Below are 18049 nucleotides of genomic sequence, written 5' to 3'. Positions count from 1 at the left end.
ATACACTGCGCTACCACTTATAGTGTCACAAGCTTTTTTATGAATACACTGCACTACCACATACAGTGTCACAATATGTGTTGAATATAACACTGCGTTTTCACTTACAGTGTAACAATATATTTTAATAATAAACTGCGCTACCACTTACAGTACTTGTATGAATAATATTACACTGCGGTATTACTGATACACAGCGTCACTCACAATACTTTACGAATTACACACTGCAGTATGATGAACCCACAGCATCACTCACAATATGGACAGCAGCATCACAGTGATTTGGATACACTGGGGGGGTTACAGTATACAGTGTCACAGTGTGGGGTACAGCACAAAAAATATATAATTTTAACTTTTTTAACTGATTATTTTTTAATTCTCTTTAAAACTTTCAGTTATTTTTTTTTTATTACAGCCCACGGGCAGACAGCACACTAAATGGACAGCACAACCCTGGACAGCACAACCCTTAATGGACAGCACAGCACACCTATGGATTAGCAAAGCAATGATACATAACACAGCCCTTTGGACGGAGCACAGCACACCCTGCCTGTATTGGAAAACAAAGCCCAGCACAGCACACCCCTGTATTGGACAACACAGCCCAGCACAGCACACCCTGCCTGTATTGGACAACAAAGCCCAGCACAACACAACTCTGTATTGGACAACACAGCCCAGCACAGCACACCCATGTATTGGACAACACAGCCGCCTTGGACTAAGCACAGCCGTGACCACCTGGGACTCAGCAACCAAATGCATTTATCAACGCGGAGAGGGACATATATACAATCCAAAAACCGTGAGAATCCATCTGTAGGATGATGAAGTTTTGTCTCATTTTGGGAATTGAGCCAGATGGGAAAACCCAAGCCGGACTCAGATCCCGGCCTGGACGGGTGGGTCCGGTTCTCAGAGAACCGGACCCGCTCATCTCTAATCGTTACCATACAAAATAAAACAGCAACATTCCTTACAATGCTATACTGTGCCGAGTAACATCTGTCACAGGCCTATGAGTATTTGTGGATTTGGTGCTACCATCAGGAATTAAAAAAAAACATCAACAACAGTGTGGAGTGTAATGCACCAGGGACTCCAGCAAGTAGGTTTGGGCTTTGTGCACCCAGTACACAGGTCACGGTCCCCTGCACTGGTTACTGGTGTGATAGGTACTGTATTGTATGTTGTAGCAATCACTAATGGATGTCAGCAATCTGGGGCCTTGTACACTTGTGGCTCAATCCAATTAGGAGCGAGTTCCTTGCGATGAAAGCAAGTGCGGCTATATGACTCGCACATAGAGGACAGGAGGGCAGCTCAGGAAGAACAGGATGAGAACCTTATAGCACAAAAGAGGGTGAATGGGCTGTGGACTTGTGATAATGAATACTGTAAGTAAATTCTGCCCAAGGAAGCAGATCCACCCAGTTATCTTGACTAGAACAAACATATAATGTATTTCTCTAACTTCTCTAAATCCTGGTTGACTTTCTCTGTTTGCCCAATGGATTGTGGGTGGTAAGGAGAGGAAACATTTAGCTTCATGTTGAGTATTTGACGCATGTGCAATGCAGTTTAGGAAAAGTGACATCTAGTGGACAGAAAGTTGTATTACACCATCTGGCTTTCCTGGCATCTCAGTGCATTCAATATGCCATGAAGCGGCTTAATACACCAAGCTGTGACACAGCAGGCCACAAATAGAATGATGTGCTACATGTCGTATGGACATTAGGGGGTACATTTGCTAATGTGAGAGTTTTTAGAAGTGGAGATTTTGCCCATAGCAACCAATCAGATTCTACTTAACATTTAAGTAGCACCTTCTAGAAGATAATAGCTAAAATCTGATTGGTTGCTATGGGTAACATCTACACTTCTAAAAAATTTTACTTTAGTAAATTTGCCCCAAGATGAAAGAGGACACATCTGTGTATTTGCTTCTTGTGAAATAACTCTGGAATATGAGTGGCAATGAGTACAGTAATTGTGGAGAAACCTGCACCAGCAAGAGAATGAGACTTTAGAATAAAACCCTGCTCCAGATTATAGTGTGACACGGCTTTAGTCTCGGGTAGACAGAAGATGGAATGTATTGCACATTTTGGGACTGGTTCCGAATCGCATGCAGGTCTGTATGCAGTCGCATTCGGATTGCTGACTGACGCCCTGAAATGCGATTTCATGTATAGAAACAGCAGAGATGCGCCTGACTTAAAAATTACCTTGAAAGATACAAAATTTCTACATCGCATGCGCAGTTTGCTTAAATTAGCTAGATTTGGAATAAGTCCAGCAGTGGCGTATATATAATGGGTGCAGTGTGTGTGGGGCACACGGGCCTCCAGGTCCAGGGGGGCCCCGCACCGCACACACTGCACCCATATTTTTTTTTAAACTTACCTGTCCGAGGTCCCGCGTCGGGTGTCACTGCTGCTGCCATTTCCAGCATTCTGCCCGGAGTCTACTAATGCTTCGGTGGCTGGCCAGCTGCGTCAGTCGGCAGCCAGCCATCAGGGAGAGAGGAGGGGGCCCCGCACGAGGAGTGCACATGGGCCCCTTCCTCTCTTAAAATGCCCCTGAAGTCCAGGTACATTATACCCTTGCAATCTGGGCCAATATGCATTACATGGCACTTATGGTAGCCTCAAGTCTCATCCCCCTACCGCCCTATAGATTGTAAGCTTGTGAGCAGGATCCTCTGTTTTTTAATACCCAGCATCATTTAATTTCAGCGATTGTTCCCAATTGTAAAGTACTATGGCATATGCTGCCACTGTATAAGTAATATCATCTGACTGTGGAAAGGCTATTTTCAGATTAGAGATGGAAAGTGTAAACATGTCTGACTTTATCCTTTATACAGCTGTGTGCATCCCCTTAGATACCATTAGTCTTTGTGTGCGTTGCTGGGCTGAACCAATTTGAATTCCATCAAAGAATATTCTCTTTTGACCATTACTCATGAACTGCAAATTGTCTCAATTTGCAAGGAAACTTGAATTAATCATTGATTACAGCAAATTTGGGTGACCTAATTACAACTTCAGAGCTAATGATGTTAGAAGGAAAAATAGAGCAATTACCAGGAAAATGTGTTTTAATTTGACACATGCAATTTACTCACCCCGTATCCGCCATTTTTCATGCAAAATTATAAGCACCGTCAGATTTTCTTCCTAAGCAAATTATTAAACATTGCCATGATTTATGTTCCTTTTTTTACATACAATAATTAAAATCTGTAAAGTGAAATGAAACAAATGATCCACATAAAGGATAAATGTTGCAGTCACTTCACACTACAGGGGAGCTGCAGACAAACATCCTCATATACAGCAATATTTACTGAGAAGTATTCCGCTAAACCAGTGGTTCTCAAACTCTGCCCTCAGGACCCCACACAGGGCACGATTTCCAGGTCACCCAGCAGGTGCACAGGTGTATTCATTACCCACTGACACATTTTAAAAGATCCACAGGAGGAGCTAAATATCTCACTTGCGATTCTGTTAGGAAATCTGGAAAACATGCACTGTTTCGGGTCCTGAGGACCGAGTTTGAGAACCGATGCGCTAAACATTCTTCTGTAGGGCGGTGCATAGCCTGTGGCTCTGCCGTAGTTGTGGAACTACAAGTCTGAGGATGGCCTATTGTTTTAGACCAACCTTTAGTAAAGCCATCTTTTCTTTATAAAGATGGAGAAACCAAGCTGGACAAGATATTTAGTTTTACCTGGTGGATGGGGAATGGTTTCCCCCTATTTAGAAATAGAATAATTGGTCACAAGTCAAAATTGTGAATGATTCGCTCATCTATAGGGGGGTATTTATCAAAGCTGGGAGAGAGATAAAATGGTAAAAAAATAAATTACCAACCAATCAGCTCCTAACTATCATTTTATATACACAGCCTGCAATATTCAAAGTGGAAGCTGATTGGTCAGTACTTTATCTCTCACAATTTTATCTCTCTCCCAGCTTTGGTAAATAGTCCCCATAGTCATTTTCTAAGCTTTGTTTTTATTTATTTATATGTATATGAGTAATTATTTATGTTGTAGTGTTGAAGATCGGTTACACTATTTGTGAAATTATTATTATTATTATTATTATTATTATTATTATTATTATTATTATTATTATCCTTTATTTTTATGGTGACACAAGGGTTCCACAGCACCTTATTAATGAGCAAAACAAGAAACCAGTGACTTACAGTACAAAACACAGCAGGACAAGTACATGGTTTATAAACATTGCTGCATCCGAGATCAAAACACTCATATAAGCAGCAGGGCGGTAGCACCAAAGTTTAGGTGCCGTTGTAAGGAGGATATAATAGTGTAAGTAACAGCAGATGAAGGAAGAGGGCCCTGCTCGTGAGAGATTACAATCTTAAGAGTAACAAGTGATAACAAGTGCACTATTGTAACCTGTACAGAATGGTGCAGAAACCGGCTGCGCGGCACACAGTACTGTGGGTCTCGTTCAGAGCTGAAGGCCATCCGTTTTGTGGACCCACCTTACAATTTGTTTCACTGCACATGCTCAGTCCCCGATCGCACGCATCAACGGGAGAGTCTAAATCCTACAGTATACTTTTCATCCACAACTACACATGTGGCTGAATGGGCGTCACAATGTAGCAACAAGCAGGGTCATAAAGAGCTACTGTGGGTTTGGGAGAAATTAAATAGAAGGCAGCGTGTGCTATGGAGGGGAGATTTGTTCACCTGAACAGGTGGCTCATGCCCCCTTTGAGCTCAGGAAATTAGTACCCGCTCTCCCCTTTCTGTACCCCTGGCAATGAGGCATTTCTGCATACTGAATGATAATGTTTTTGAGAGTAATGTGAAACAGATCTCTGGCACCAGGTATAGGTCTGGTTACTGATAATGGGCTTTCAAGACCCTATTTTGTCATCAAAACCTTCCAGCTCTCATCCTAACCCACCACTCCATGCTCCTGTCTCACTGTCTCTCCCCTTTCTGTCACCACTGTCTTTCTGCCCCTCCCCTTTAGACTGTGTCGAAGCCGGATAATTGGCTGAGACAGGATCAGTTTAAAATTGAATCTGCGTGACGCCATTTTGCGAATGGCAATGAGACGCCATTTTGCGACTGGCCGCCCAGCGCCATTTTAGTGAAACTCGCCATTATAAGTACATACGGTGATGCTATTATTTAGCGTCATGTGATTCCCACTCAATAGAAAGAAGTTAAAAGTCCTCACCATGTAAATACAGATAGTCACTAAAACGTATAAAATGATTATCCCTGCATAACACGTACCATAATGTACTCCACAAAACACATAGTCGCAAAGCACTAACTAGCGTCTTTTCCCTATTCCCCAATACTTACACACTGCACACTTACATAAAAGGTTCCCTAGTATTAAAGTGTAATATTCAAGGTTTATTCAGTAATTATTAATGTTGTGAAATAAAGATTATTTGATATCTAAGGTTTAGTACACGGTAAGCAGACCGTGTTTGGTGTTGTACTGATCCACTGTGTCTCAACAGATTTCTGGTATCATCAGTGAGAAGATCGCAACATGCATCTGCAAGTTATGGATTATGAAGATATTAGGTGATAGAAATGTACTATGTATGTTAGTATTTCCCTTTAGATTAGTATACCAAGAGCGGGAAAACCAAGAACAAAGCAGCAACAGAAGACCAAGAAACTGTTGAATGCTACTATGACCCTTATCAAAAGCCAATGAGATTTTGTTTGAAGGTTTGCATTTTGTACAGAGGGTATATCAATATGACCATATAATATAGAATATATTAAGACCAATATATATTAAAAACAAATCCTTATACAACTAGAACCAAATATATATATGTGTGTAATCACATCCCAGAGCCAGGTCCCAGAACAAGTTTACATAGAAACCAGCATATAAAAAGAGATGGCTAACTGAAACTACAATCTAATTAGCATTTGTATACCAGTGACCTGCTCTCACACTGTTGGGACAGGAGTTTCAAGGTGGAGGTTTGGGAAGCCCTTTTATGGAAATGGCCTCACAGGTGAGGGGCAGGAGTATGGCATTCACACTGGGGACACTCACAGAGAAATAGACTGAGAACACACATGCTAGCGGACACACTTGGAGCAGGGAACTGGAAGAGAGAGGTCTTCCTCTCACAAGACAACCAAAAATGGGACTTTGTACTCCTGGAATATGGCTAAGTATATTGTTGTTAAACTGTACAGTAGTTAGTCTATTTGGGTATCTGTAGCTATTTGTGTGTTAATCTGTAATGTAGCTTATGAAGATTGTATGTAACAAGTTTGTAGTTAGAGGAATTCATAAGTCTGTGTTAGCATACAGTGGATTATATAGTGTGATCTAGCCTGTAAGATTATCATCCACGCTGCAGTGTACAATTGTCTGTTTATACTGGTTGTATTATCAGTATGCAGGTAAGGGATTGATTATGGAGTTTTTGTAATATGTGAAACAGAACTATGGTATTTGTAATGATTGGTGCTGGTTGATATAATTGCTTGAGATCTGCTGGTGAGCTGTGTTAGGGCCTGGAACCAAGTACTTGATTCATTGGAATGGTGAATTACTAGTAGTGTGATCATGGCTATAAGACTGGCATAGGTTTGGTGTTATTTCAGTGTTATGATAGAATTGTGTACTGTGAGTACTGGTATTTAGGCTACTATATGGTGCTTACTATCTGAATAAGTTTGTATAGTATCATGAATGTAATCATAGGCTGGTATCAGTGTTATATCATGGAAGTTTAGTTAATGACAGCTTTGAATGGTATAAGTAATAACCGTGTGTAAGATAGAGACTGCAGTTTTTGTTAAAGATGGTTACCAGCAAGTGGGTTAGACAATGGCATTACATGTGATACTCCCCTCCCCCCATTGAAACATGTGCTTGATTCATGGAAGTTGTGAATTAATAGTCTTGTGATTATAGTTATAATTCTACCCAGTTTTGTTGTTGTATAGTACAAATAGGTTGTTGTAGTTATTAGAATTGTGATCATTAATGGATATATGATTTACAGAGTTACAACATAATGTGAGTTTTCAAAATGGAGTTTGTCTAGAGACCATGCGGTTTGGACAATAGGGCATGTATCATTCCCAACCCCCCACACACACACCCCCACACATACACACCCTCAACAGCCATCTTGGACATGTGCTCTCAGCAGACATTTATCTCTCTCTCTCTCTCTCTCTCTCTCTCTCTCTCTCTCTCTCTCTCTCATTGTATGGTTGTATTTTGAAGTTTAATCACTGTTTTATGCGTATGTATATCAACTGTACCTAGTCATTGTATAAATTTATTTGCGCTTATTATATTAGATCACAGAGTGTAACTATCTGTACTTTTCTTGAATAATAACTTTTGTGCGTTGGACCACAAGTGCCAAAGTCTGAGAGCATTTATTGGGGTGTGCGACTGGTCATATCGCTACTTAGAGCCATCTGTGTTTAGAGGTTTATAGGCAGGATTGTCAAAAGGTTTATAGGCAGGATTGTACCAAGGTTTAATCAGGATATAACAACTGTAACCACTCATGAGCAGGGCCCTCCACCCTCATGTGCTTTTCCTTCTGTCACCCTGCTGCTTATTTGGGTACTATGACAACTGATGTAACAATAGTTATAGACCTTGTCCATGTCCTGCAGTGTTCTGTACTGTAAGGCACTTTTCTTATGTCTTGTTCATACTATTTCTGTACTTTGTATGGCGCTGCGGATAATGATGACAGTTACTGTACTTTGCCATATACAAAAGGAGTGGCTCTAGCCTGTACACCCTAATGTAATGAGAGGTGCGATCTTGCGGAGACTTATATTATTTCACATAGAACAAATAGATGCAGATGCACTATGCAATCATTACTGCTCAAAACTGAAATATATATTACAATTCTTTTTATGCACAGTTACTTTGGCAGCCTTATGGATAGGGGCAGTGAGCATTACAGACCCTCCAATATGACCCATTCCATTAGGTAAAAAATCTTGTGCTCCTAGACTTCCCACCTAATGTATGATTGCAGCCAGGGGTGTAGAGAGCCCTGTCGGGCCCAGGTGAAGAGGTGGCGTGGCCTAATTGCGGGAGGCATAGCCACGCCCCCTTGAGCTAAAATATAAAAAGAAACATCACTTTCGCAGTGCCGCCTAGCTGGGGAGGGGGGCGCTGTAAGCTCCTCCAGCAAAAAGCCAGAGGAGAGAGCAATCAGTGTGATCGTTCCTCCCCCACAGGCATAGGAGACTGCTGCGGCTTTGAGTATTCTCCCACTGCAGCCCAGTACCTGCTGTGTGCTGGGCTGCTGTGTGGGTGGGAGGAGGGAGGGAGGCGGCGCCGGACCTGGGCCACCGCCAGGCCCCTCTGGAAGCCCAGGCTCAGGTAAATAGTACCCCCCTCTCGGCACCCCTGATTGCAGCCACCTGTGGTGAAATACCTGTCTCATCTATTAACTTGCTCAACACAGTTGACTGCAATCATTAATTAGGTGGGAAGTCCAGGAGCAGAGCATCTTGTACCTGATGGAAGGGATCGTGTTGGAGGGTAGGGCATTAATGCGTACAACTTTGAATTTAGCGAATATCTGCAATTAGTTTCTTGCACACAGTGCAGGTGCGATTGTGGTCGACTAGCCTGTAACTTGGAATCAGCCCAGACTGTATGTCAGCACCACCAGGACAGCGCAGAAGTACCACTGACCTACTGACACAGACCTGTAAGGGGCAATACAGCAGCTACCAGCCCGACACTCATTATAAAGGCATAATGTAACCTTGCTATAAGCACACGGCAACCTCTGGATGTAAATGTACTGCCCACTATCCAGGAAGTATCTCTACCAGGGCAGACATCCTTGTTGGAGTATAGATAGCACTACTAGGGCCATCTACTATGCCCACTATCCTGTACCTGCTCCTATTCTTTAAGAAAGTACTAGAAGTATTAAAGATGTAGAAACACCCTAATGAAGAACCCATGCTGTCTGCAGTAATCTACAGGCTCTGGTGTTATAAGTGTTCTAATAAAATAGGAAGAGAAATATAGATGATGGTTCTTGTAAGGGGTCGGGTACAGGATTCCAGCGCTCGGGATCCCAGTGGTCAGAATCACCCGCATCCCAACAGGGTTAGGATATTGACACCTGTCGGTCAGTATCCTACCCCTACCCTAACCCTCCCTCCCCTCTGCCTAAACCTAACCTCTCCCCTGCAGCCTAAACCTAACCTCTCCCCTGCAGCCTAGACCTATCCCTCCCTCCCTATTGTTTAACCCTAACCCTCCCCCTAGTGCCTAACCCTCCCCCTATCATGACTACTTACGGTGGGGATGTCGGTGGTCTGGATGCCAGTGTCAGGATTCTGACTGGTGTCGGGGTCCAGCGCCAGCATTCTGAGCACTGGCATCACAACTGCCGGGTTAGTGACGACAACCCCTTGTAAGACAACTCTTGCTTCTGAGCAAGCTGGAACAGCGAAACTTATGTCAGCCTGATGACGGGCATGTATAGTGATCATGGGGCTCCTGGTTCCATCAGTGACAATGACTAGCCTAAGAACAGCTAATAATCCCCTAGTTAGCAGCCATTTGGGGACAATTAACCAGCCACAGACAGATACACAGGCAAGAAGCATGTAGTAGAGTTAGCAGTACAAACGACAGCAGCCAAATAGGGAAATTCTCTATTCGCAGATGCGGTGACAGTGCCAACGTCTGGCAATAGAGATTGTATTCAAACCATGTGACTCATACAGTATCTGCACTGCTGGATAAAGCAATACAAGTGTTTCAATACCAGCAATATATGTAAATAGATTAAAGAGACAAGGGGCAAAAGTTACTTAGCAGCGGGTTCTAAACTCCGGCGGTTTGGTGGTGATTTGATTGTGGGTTCTAAGGACCTCATTCAGAGTCGGTCGAATCGGCCGCACGGTCGTATGGGAAAAGGGGCCGGATATGCAAATGATTCCCTCGCAAGTTGCGTCCCTAAGTTCGGATCGGTAGCTGGCCGACCAAGGGGAGGAAGCGGCCGGAATTCAAAAAAATACGCCCCCTTCTCGTACTCATTGCACGTCATCTCCGGGCATATAAGGATTAATCGAGACCATCGGGAACCATCGGAACTGGTCGTAGAGCTTAAGGTTGACCATACCCTCTCTTAAGCTTTACGATCATGTCAGTGTAAAAACCTCCCATGTCACATGTGCCATGACGCTACTTTGTTAATTATGCACTCCCATAAACCGTATGCACTCCCATAAAACACCGTTCGCATAATTAGGCACACCTTCGTTCGGATCTCCACTCCCCTGTATTCAAGCACCTTCCCCTGTTACCACCCACAAACGCCTCAATCTGTCACTCAAACTACCGACCTGGCTGTGTTCAAGGAGAGAGAAATTTCTGATCGTAGCGGCTAGTTTGTGCATGCGCATTGCGAACTTTACGCATGCGCAGTACAGCGAACATCGGTGGCGTACGACCATGCGGCCGCTTCGACCGACTCTGAATGAGGTCCTAAATCCCGGGGGTTTGGTGGCGGTTTTGTGGCGGTTTCTAAATGACAGCCCTGTTCTATTCTATTCTAAAATGTGATTTTACGGCGGTTTTGCAGCGGAAAGCAAATCCGCCGCCAAACCGCCAGGGTTTAGAACCCGCCGCTTAGAAAATTTTGCCCTAGTAATGAATACTATTTGGCACCTAACCCAGTTCTGACTCAACAGTAGGAAAATAAACAATTTCAATCTACTTACAATGGAGCTGTGGATCGCTCGCTCTGAATCAGGGCCATCCTTCCTAATTTTAGAGCGGCCTCCTGGCAGCTATAGCGAGCGGCCAAAAAGATGATCGCGATGGTCAAGACCATCGCGACCATCGGGCTTGTGACGAGACCCTTGTGGTAGGATCTCAGAGCCGAGACCACTCCCACTGACATCACTTGTGATGTCAGTGGGGCCGGGCCCAGACGGTAGGCGTTCCCATGGGAACACCTCCGTCTGGGCAGCAACGCCCCTGGTACGTCCACCAAAGGGGGCGTGCTGTCACTCACCATCGACAGCACGTCCCCTTTGTAGCGAGACCCATAGCGACGGGTCTCGCGCATGGCTCCCTCGTGCGCATGTGCACTGGGCCAACATCGAGCCGCTTGCAAGCGCTCAGCGCTCGCGATCGGGTCTGAATTAGGCCCAGTGCACTGGCAAACGCAAGATTTCCAGAGGGGGGTTTCCAAATGCTTAATTTTAGAGCGAGTGTGGCCAGTCAATGAAGAGGGCAGAATTAGTACTTAACCAGCTTTAATAAGTGTCATACAAAGTGTATTGTGTGTATTAATTCCAGCATATACAGGACCAGTGATCACAGTAACCTATTAGATGCGCCAGTAGGAGCCATCCTGCCTGAGCTGAACGTATTTATTTTGGAAGTAGGCACCATTCCAGACTATTGGAGCAAGTCAGGGAGCCTGGAGGAGCAGCAGAAGAACCTAGCACTGCCCTGGACATATTGTGTAAGTACATATTGGTCTCTATAGCAGTGCATCCCTAACAGTGCATGTTTTCCAGATCTTCTAGTTGATGCAGAGGTTAATTATTACTGGATGATACATGTTAAAAGATCCACAGGTGGTGCTAATTATTTCATTTGTGATACTGAGAAGAACATGCAGCACTAGTAACATTCTATTATATTACTATTTCTATTGTGGTCATGGTGTTTGCCTGGGGAGGGGGGTTTGCAGGCAGACGGAAACCCCCCTGCGTTTGCCTATGCAGTGAGTGTAAGTACTAGTAAACATCACATAAACAATACAATAAGTCTGTGAGCTATCGATGATTTAGGAATATAACTGTAATCTCTTCTATTTCTATTCATAGCTGAAGGTCATAATCTTACTCAAAACGATCTACTCTTCTGCCACTGTAATTGGTGCTGGGCAGAGAAATGAGTAATTCATTTTGTTCCTATATAATAATTATTTCAATGGCAGACATGCACAACATAAGACACACGGAGGGAGACGTACTAAGCCTTGGAAAGTGATAAAGTGGAGAATGATAAAGTACCAACCAATCGGCTCCTAACTGCCATTATTCAAACACAGCTTGTTAATAATACTCCAGTACCTAAACACAATATTAGAAAGACACAATATTAAAATGACAGATTATTTCCAAGGATGACACTAATGTGAGAACAGTACCTGTGATGTGGGATATCTAAAATAGCTACTCCTGTGTGCACCGGTAGAAGTGATGCTATTTCATGTCACACAAAGGACCTCATTCAGAGCCGGACGCTATTTGCGGTCGATCGTTCAGTAAAAAGGGGTGGCTATTCAAATGAACCGTTCGCTCTTTGCGGTCTGTTCACGCCTCTAGGTCTGAACGAGCGAACAAAACTTGCGGTCGTTCTTTGGATAACTACGCCCCCTGGCCGCTCGCATCCTATGTCATGTCCGCTATTTATTAGATTAATCGAGTACATCGACCAGCGTAAGAACTGCTCGCTATTCTTGTGGTTGGTTTTTCCTACCGCAATCTTGCAAGCAGTTCTGACTATAAAATAACCCAGTGACGTGGTCAATGACCCTGCTGTATTAATTATGCACACCCATAAAACGCCCGTTTTGACCTTTAAGCACGCCTGCGTTCGGATCTCCACTCCCCGTTTTCAAGCACCTTCCCCTGTTACCACCCACATATGCCTCCTCCTGTCACTCATATTAGCAGGCATTCGCTATTTAGCGAACAAACGATTTTCGGCCGCACTGACTGGTTCGCGCATGCATATTACGATCCGTACGCATGCGCAGTTGGGCAAACATCACTCGGAACGAACGAGCGGCCGCTTACGAGCGGCTCTGAATCAGATCCAATGTTCATCTGAACGAGAGCTAGATATACTCCAATACATCAGAACATATAGAAAGATATGCTACAGTTCACCAACTGCAGGACCAATGGGCCTCATTCAGAACTGAATGCTTTTCCGATGTTCACGCGTTTATCAGTGGTCAGCACATGCGTCCCAGCTGCACTGCGCACGCACTTTGAATGAATTGCTATTACGCGCGCTGTGAGGATTCACTCGCAATTAATTGACAGGAAGAGACCATTATGTGAGTGATTACGGGGAGTACCGGCCAAAACACAGGCGTGTCGGGGCTGTTTCCTGGGCGTGTACTAGCCAGCGTCTGCACTTGCGCATGCACAGAACGAGCCCAGCGTCTCAATTACCACAGCTATTCTAAGTGATCTTAGACTTACTCGAGCTGTCGATGTTTTGAGGATCTGTGTACAGTGCTGCGCTTGTGTTTGCAGTTTCAGGCAAATACGAGGGCTCCGATGGGCGTCTCAATACAAAATCTGCCACCCGGTGCGTTAGCATAATTTAGCTACTGCGAACCATGAGAGCATGCTGTTATATATGCATTACCCACCGTGTCGGAATCAGACCCCATAAACACTGCTGTCTGACATAAAATGAGAGCAACCTACTGGCTGATCTAAAGTCGGTTATACGCCAGTTTGCGCAGCATATTTTGTATGGTTTTGCTCTGCATATTCTCAGAAAGCGAACGCGCCCATATGAACCTATGCAGATCCTCACGTATTTTTAGCATGCCAACCTTAATACCAAAGAGGTGGTACGGTGTTTTGAAGAGGCAATCTTGTGTAGGCAATATTAAGTAAGGCTTTAAAGATTTGGTGAGACTCAACCAGTAGCGGGTCCAGAGCTGAGGCTGCAGCGCAGTCCAAAATTCAAATAGGGAAGTCACACCAACTGCCACCCTAAAAACTACCAAACATACCAGCCAGGACTCACTGGCAGTTGGTGTGGCTCCCTATTTGATTTTTAGACAGTGCTGCAGCCCCACCCCTGGAACCACCACTGAACTCAACGGACTCACACCTGCGATTGCATTTTGCAGGTTATTACATACAGATGTGTCCTCATACATTCTTGTTGCAGTTGCGCCAAACAGCCCCTCTTGATGCGCCAGAACCCGTATGACTCTGCTAGTGCCGGGCATATTTTTTGTTTGAAAATGCAATGCGATGCAACTAGGACACGCCTGGAGACTGTGCTGAGTAATTTTGATATGTGACACTTGCAGTGACGTGCGGTGAGGTCAATGGTTGGGGAGGCACACATGGAGATGGGTCTGAGTGCTGGGAGCCTGTCTCACCCCCTACTCACTGTAACTCTCCCCTCACTACACTTAGCTTCAGTGTCCATTGAGTCTCCTTCATCACTGTGTCTTTTCTTGCTGCTGCTCACTCTGCTCCGATTTCTAAACACTGCAGGGCACTTCCTGATCACATGACTCATCCAAGGTGTCAATCAGTGCTCAAAACACACTGCCCCATACTCAGAGGCATGCCTCTATTAGCTCTCTTTCTGTGCAGCTTACTGCCCATTTTGTGGCACCACCCCCAGCTCTGCAAGCAGAGTCTGACTATACAGAAGCAAGGCTGAGTTGTTGCTGCCTCATCTCTCATCTCACTTCAGTCCCAGGGAGCTCCACAGAGCTGGTGAGTGTTAACTATAAAAATTATTACAATGTATAAGTTATAAATATCTTCTTTATATTATTCTAATCATTTTTATATCCAATCTCAGGACCCTGACTGCATGTACTCCCTGGACCCTTGTATATCTGTGTGTGACTGAGTCTCTGAATCTGTATACAAAGCGTTACAATGCAGCAGCCACAGCTTATATCCACTCCAAGTTCCCTTGTGCTTCATATACAGGGTCGGACTGGCCATCTGGCAGTTCTGGCAAATGCCAGAAGGGCCGATGCCAAGATGGGCTGGTCCAGCTGCTGAGATGCCTGACGAGTATGTCTCTCTCCACACCACACAGAAAAATCCCCCCCAAAATGGCCGCCGCCACATAGTGCAAATGTAAAAAAATGTCTATTGTCTGTAAACCATGGTCGACTGGAGGCGGAGCTACTGCTCCTCTGCGCTCGGCACATGATCACAGGTGCTCCCTCCCACGATCACAAGAGCATCAACTCCCCTCCCCTGCGATCACAAGAGGACCCCATGCGGTGCCCCCCCATCAAAACAGCCACCCTCCCCACGGGTGCAAACCCTCCCCCGCGCGCGTGCCCGACCCCCCCTGCGACAATAACAGCCCCCCTCCTGATCAAACCAGTGCTTCCCTATGATCACAGGAGCATGCCCGTCCGATGATCATAGCAGCACCAACCTGCAGGTAAGGTGCTGAGGTTGGAACCCCCTTGCAACTGCTTAGTTATATGTGTATATATACTGTATAAATGTATATGTGCATGTATATAAGTGTGTATATATATATACATATATATATATATATATATACTGTATGTATATATGTATATAATAAGTATATGTATGTATAACATATATATATATATATATATATATATATGTATGTATATATATATATATATATATATTTATTAGGGGTGTGCACCGGCCACTTTTCGTGTTTTGTGTTTTGGTTTTGGATCTGGATCTTTCTTCGTGTTTTGGATCTGGATTGGTTTTGCCAAAACCACCCTTCCGTGTATTGGGTTCTGGGTTTTGTGTTTTGGATCTGTATTTTTTTTTTAAAAAGTATAAAAACAGCTAAATCACAGAATGTGTTGGTTTTTCTGCTCCTATGCTATTATTAACCTCAATAACCTTAATTTCCACTAATTTCCAGTCTATTCTGAACACCTCACACCTCACAATAGTGTTTTTATGTCCAAAAGGTTGCACCAAGGTAGCTGGATGACTATGCTAAGCGACATGAGTGGACGGCACAAACACGTGACCCATCTAGGAGTGATACTGCAGTGGCAGACAGGATGGCAGTTTGAAAAACTAGGCCCCAAACTGTACAAAATGCAAAGAAATAAAAGAGGTGCAAGATGGAATTGTCCTTGGGCCCTCCCACCCACCCTTATGTTGTATAAACAGGACATGCACACTTTAACAAAGCAATCATTTCAGCGCCAGGGTCTGCCACACGACTGTGGCTGAAATGATTGGTTCGTTTGGGCCCCCACAAAACAAGCTGGCAATTAATCTGTCCCTGCACAAACTGGCTCTACGGAGGCAAGATGTCATCCTCATCCTCCTCATCCACCGATTCCTCACCCTCTTCAGTGTTGTGTACATCCTCATCCTCACAGAGTATTAACTCGTCCCCACTGGAATCCACCACCACAGGTCCCTCTGTACGTTCTGGAGGCTGGTCTCCCTGGAAGAGATGATAATTCATTTTTGTGAACATCATCTTCTCCACATTTTGTGGAAGCAACCTCCTACGCCTTTCGCTGACAAGGTTCCCGGCTGCACTAAACACTCTTTCGGAGTACACACTGGAGGGGGGGCAACTCAGGTAAAATAGAGCCAGTTTGTACAGGGGCCTCCAAATCTTTTTCCTGCCAGTACAGGTATGAACTGTCTGACATGCCTACTTGGATGCTGTCACCGATGTAATCCTCCACCATTCTGTCAATGGTGACAGTAGACATGTCAGAAATTGTTGCCAGGTCCTTCAGTCTGGACCAGATGTCCAAACTTGGTCCTGCCTGCCCTGCATCACCGCCAGCGGGTTGCTTAGGATAGCTAAGTTTTTTCCTGGCAACTCCAGTTGCGGGAGAAAATGAAGAAGGAGCTGTTGACGTGTCACGTTCTGCTTCAGCTGACAGTGTGTTCACCAGCAGGTCTTTGCACCTCTGCAGGCTTGTGTCGGCCGGAAAGAGAGACACCACATAGGCTTTAAACCTAGGATCGAGCACGGTGGCCAAAATTTAGTGGTCTGATTTCAACAGATTGACCACCCTGGAATCCTGGCAAAGCGAATGAAGGGCTTCATCCACAAGTATCACATGCTGAGCGGAATCGCTCTGTCTTAGCTGCTCCTTCACTTTCTCCAGCTGCTTCTGCAAAAGCCTGATTAGGGGAAAGACCTGACTCAAGCTGGCAGTGTCTGAACTGACTTCACGTGTGGCAAGTTCGAAGGGCTGGAGAACCTTGCACAACACGGAAATCATTCTCCACTGCGCTTGAGTCAGGTGCATACCCCCTCCTTTGCCTATGTCATAGGTGGATGTATAGGCTTGAATGGCCTTTTGCTGCTCCTCCATCCTCTGAAGCATATAGAGGGTTGAGTTCCACCGCGTCACAACCTCTTGCTTCAGGTGATGGCAGGGCAGGTTCAAGAGTGTTTGCTGGAGCTCCAGTCTTCGGCACGCAGTCGATGAATGGCGAAAGTGGCCAGAAATTTTTTGGGCCACCCAAAGCGTCTCCTGCACGCCCCTGTTGCTTTTCAGAAAATTCTGCACCACCAAGTTTATTGTGTGAGCAAAACATTGGACGTGCTGGAATTTGCCCAGATGTATTGCCCGCACAATATTGGTGGCGTTGTCAGATATCACAAATCCCCAAGAGAGTCTAAGTGGGGTAAGCCACTGGGCGATAATTTCCCTCAGTTTCTCTAAGAGGTTGTCGGCGGTGTGCCTCTTACTGAAACCGGTGATACACAGCGTAGCCTTCCTTGGAATGAGCTGGCGTTTCTGAGATGCTGCTACTGGTGACGCTGCTGCTGTTGCTGCGTAAGGTGATACATCTACCCAGTGGGCTGTCACAATCATATAGTCCTTAGTCTGCCCTGTTCCACTTGTCCACATGTCCGTGGTTAAGTGGACATTGGGTACAACGGCATTTTTCAGGACACTGAGGACACTTTTTCTGACGTTTCTGTACAGTCTCGGTATCGCCTGCCTAGTGAAGTGGAATCTAGACGGGATTTGGAACCGGGGACACTACCTCCATCAATTGTCAAAATCCCACTGCACTAATGGCAGATAGCGGACGCACGTCTAACACCAACATAGCAGTCAAGGCCTCAGCTATACGTTTTGCATCAGGATGACTGCTGTCGTACTTCATCTTCCTCGCTAAGGACTGTTGGAGGGTCAATTGTTTAGTAAAAGTAGTGGTGTTCCTACTTCCTCTCTGGGATTA

This window comes from Taudactylus pleione, unplaced genomic scaffold, assembly GCF_031769625.1.
Source record: "Taudactylus pleione unplaced genomic scaffold, aTauple2 ptg000533l, whole genome shotgun sequence".
Taxonomy (NCBI): Eukaryota; Metazoa; Chordata; class Amphibia; order Anura; family Myobatrachidae; genus Taudactylus; species Taudactylus pleione.
This window is presented reverse-complemented; position numbering follows the sequence as displayed.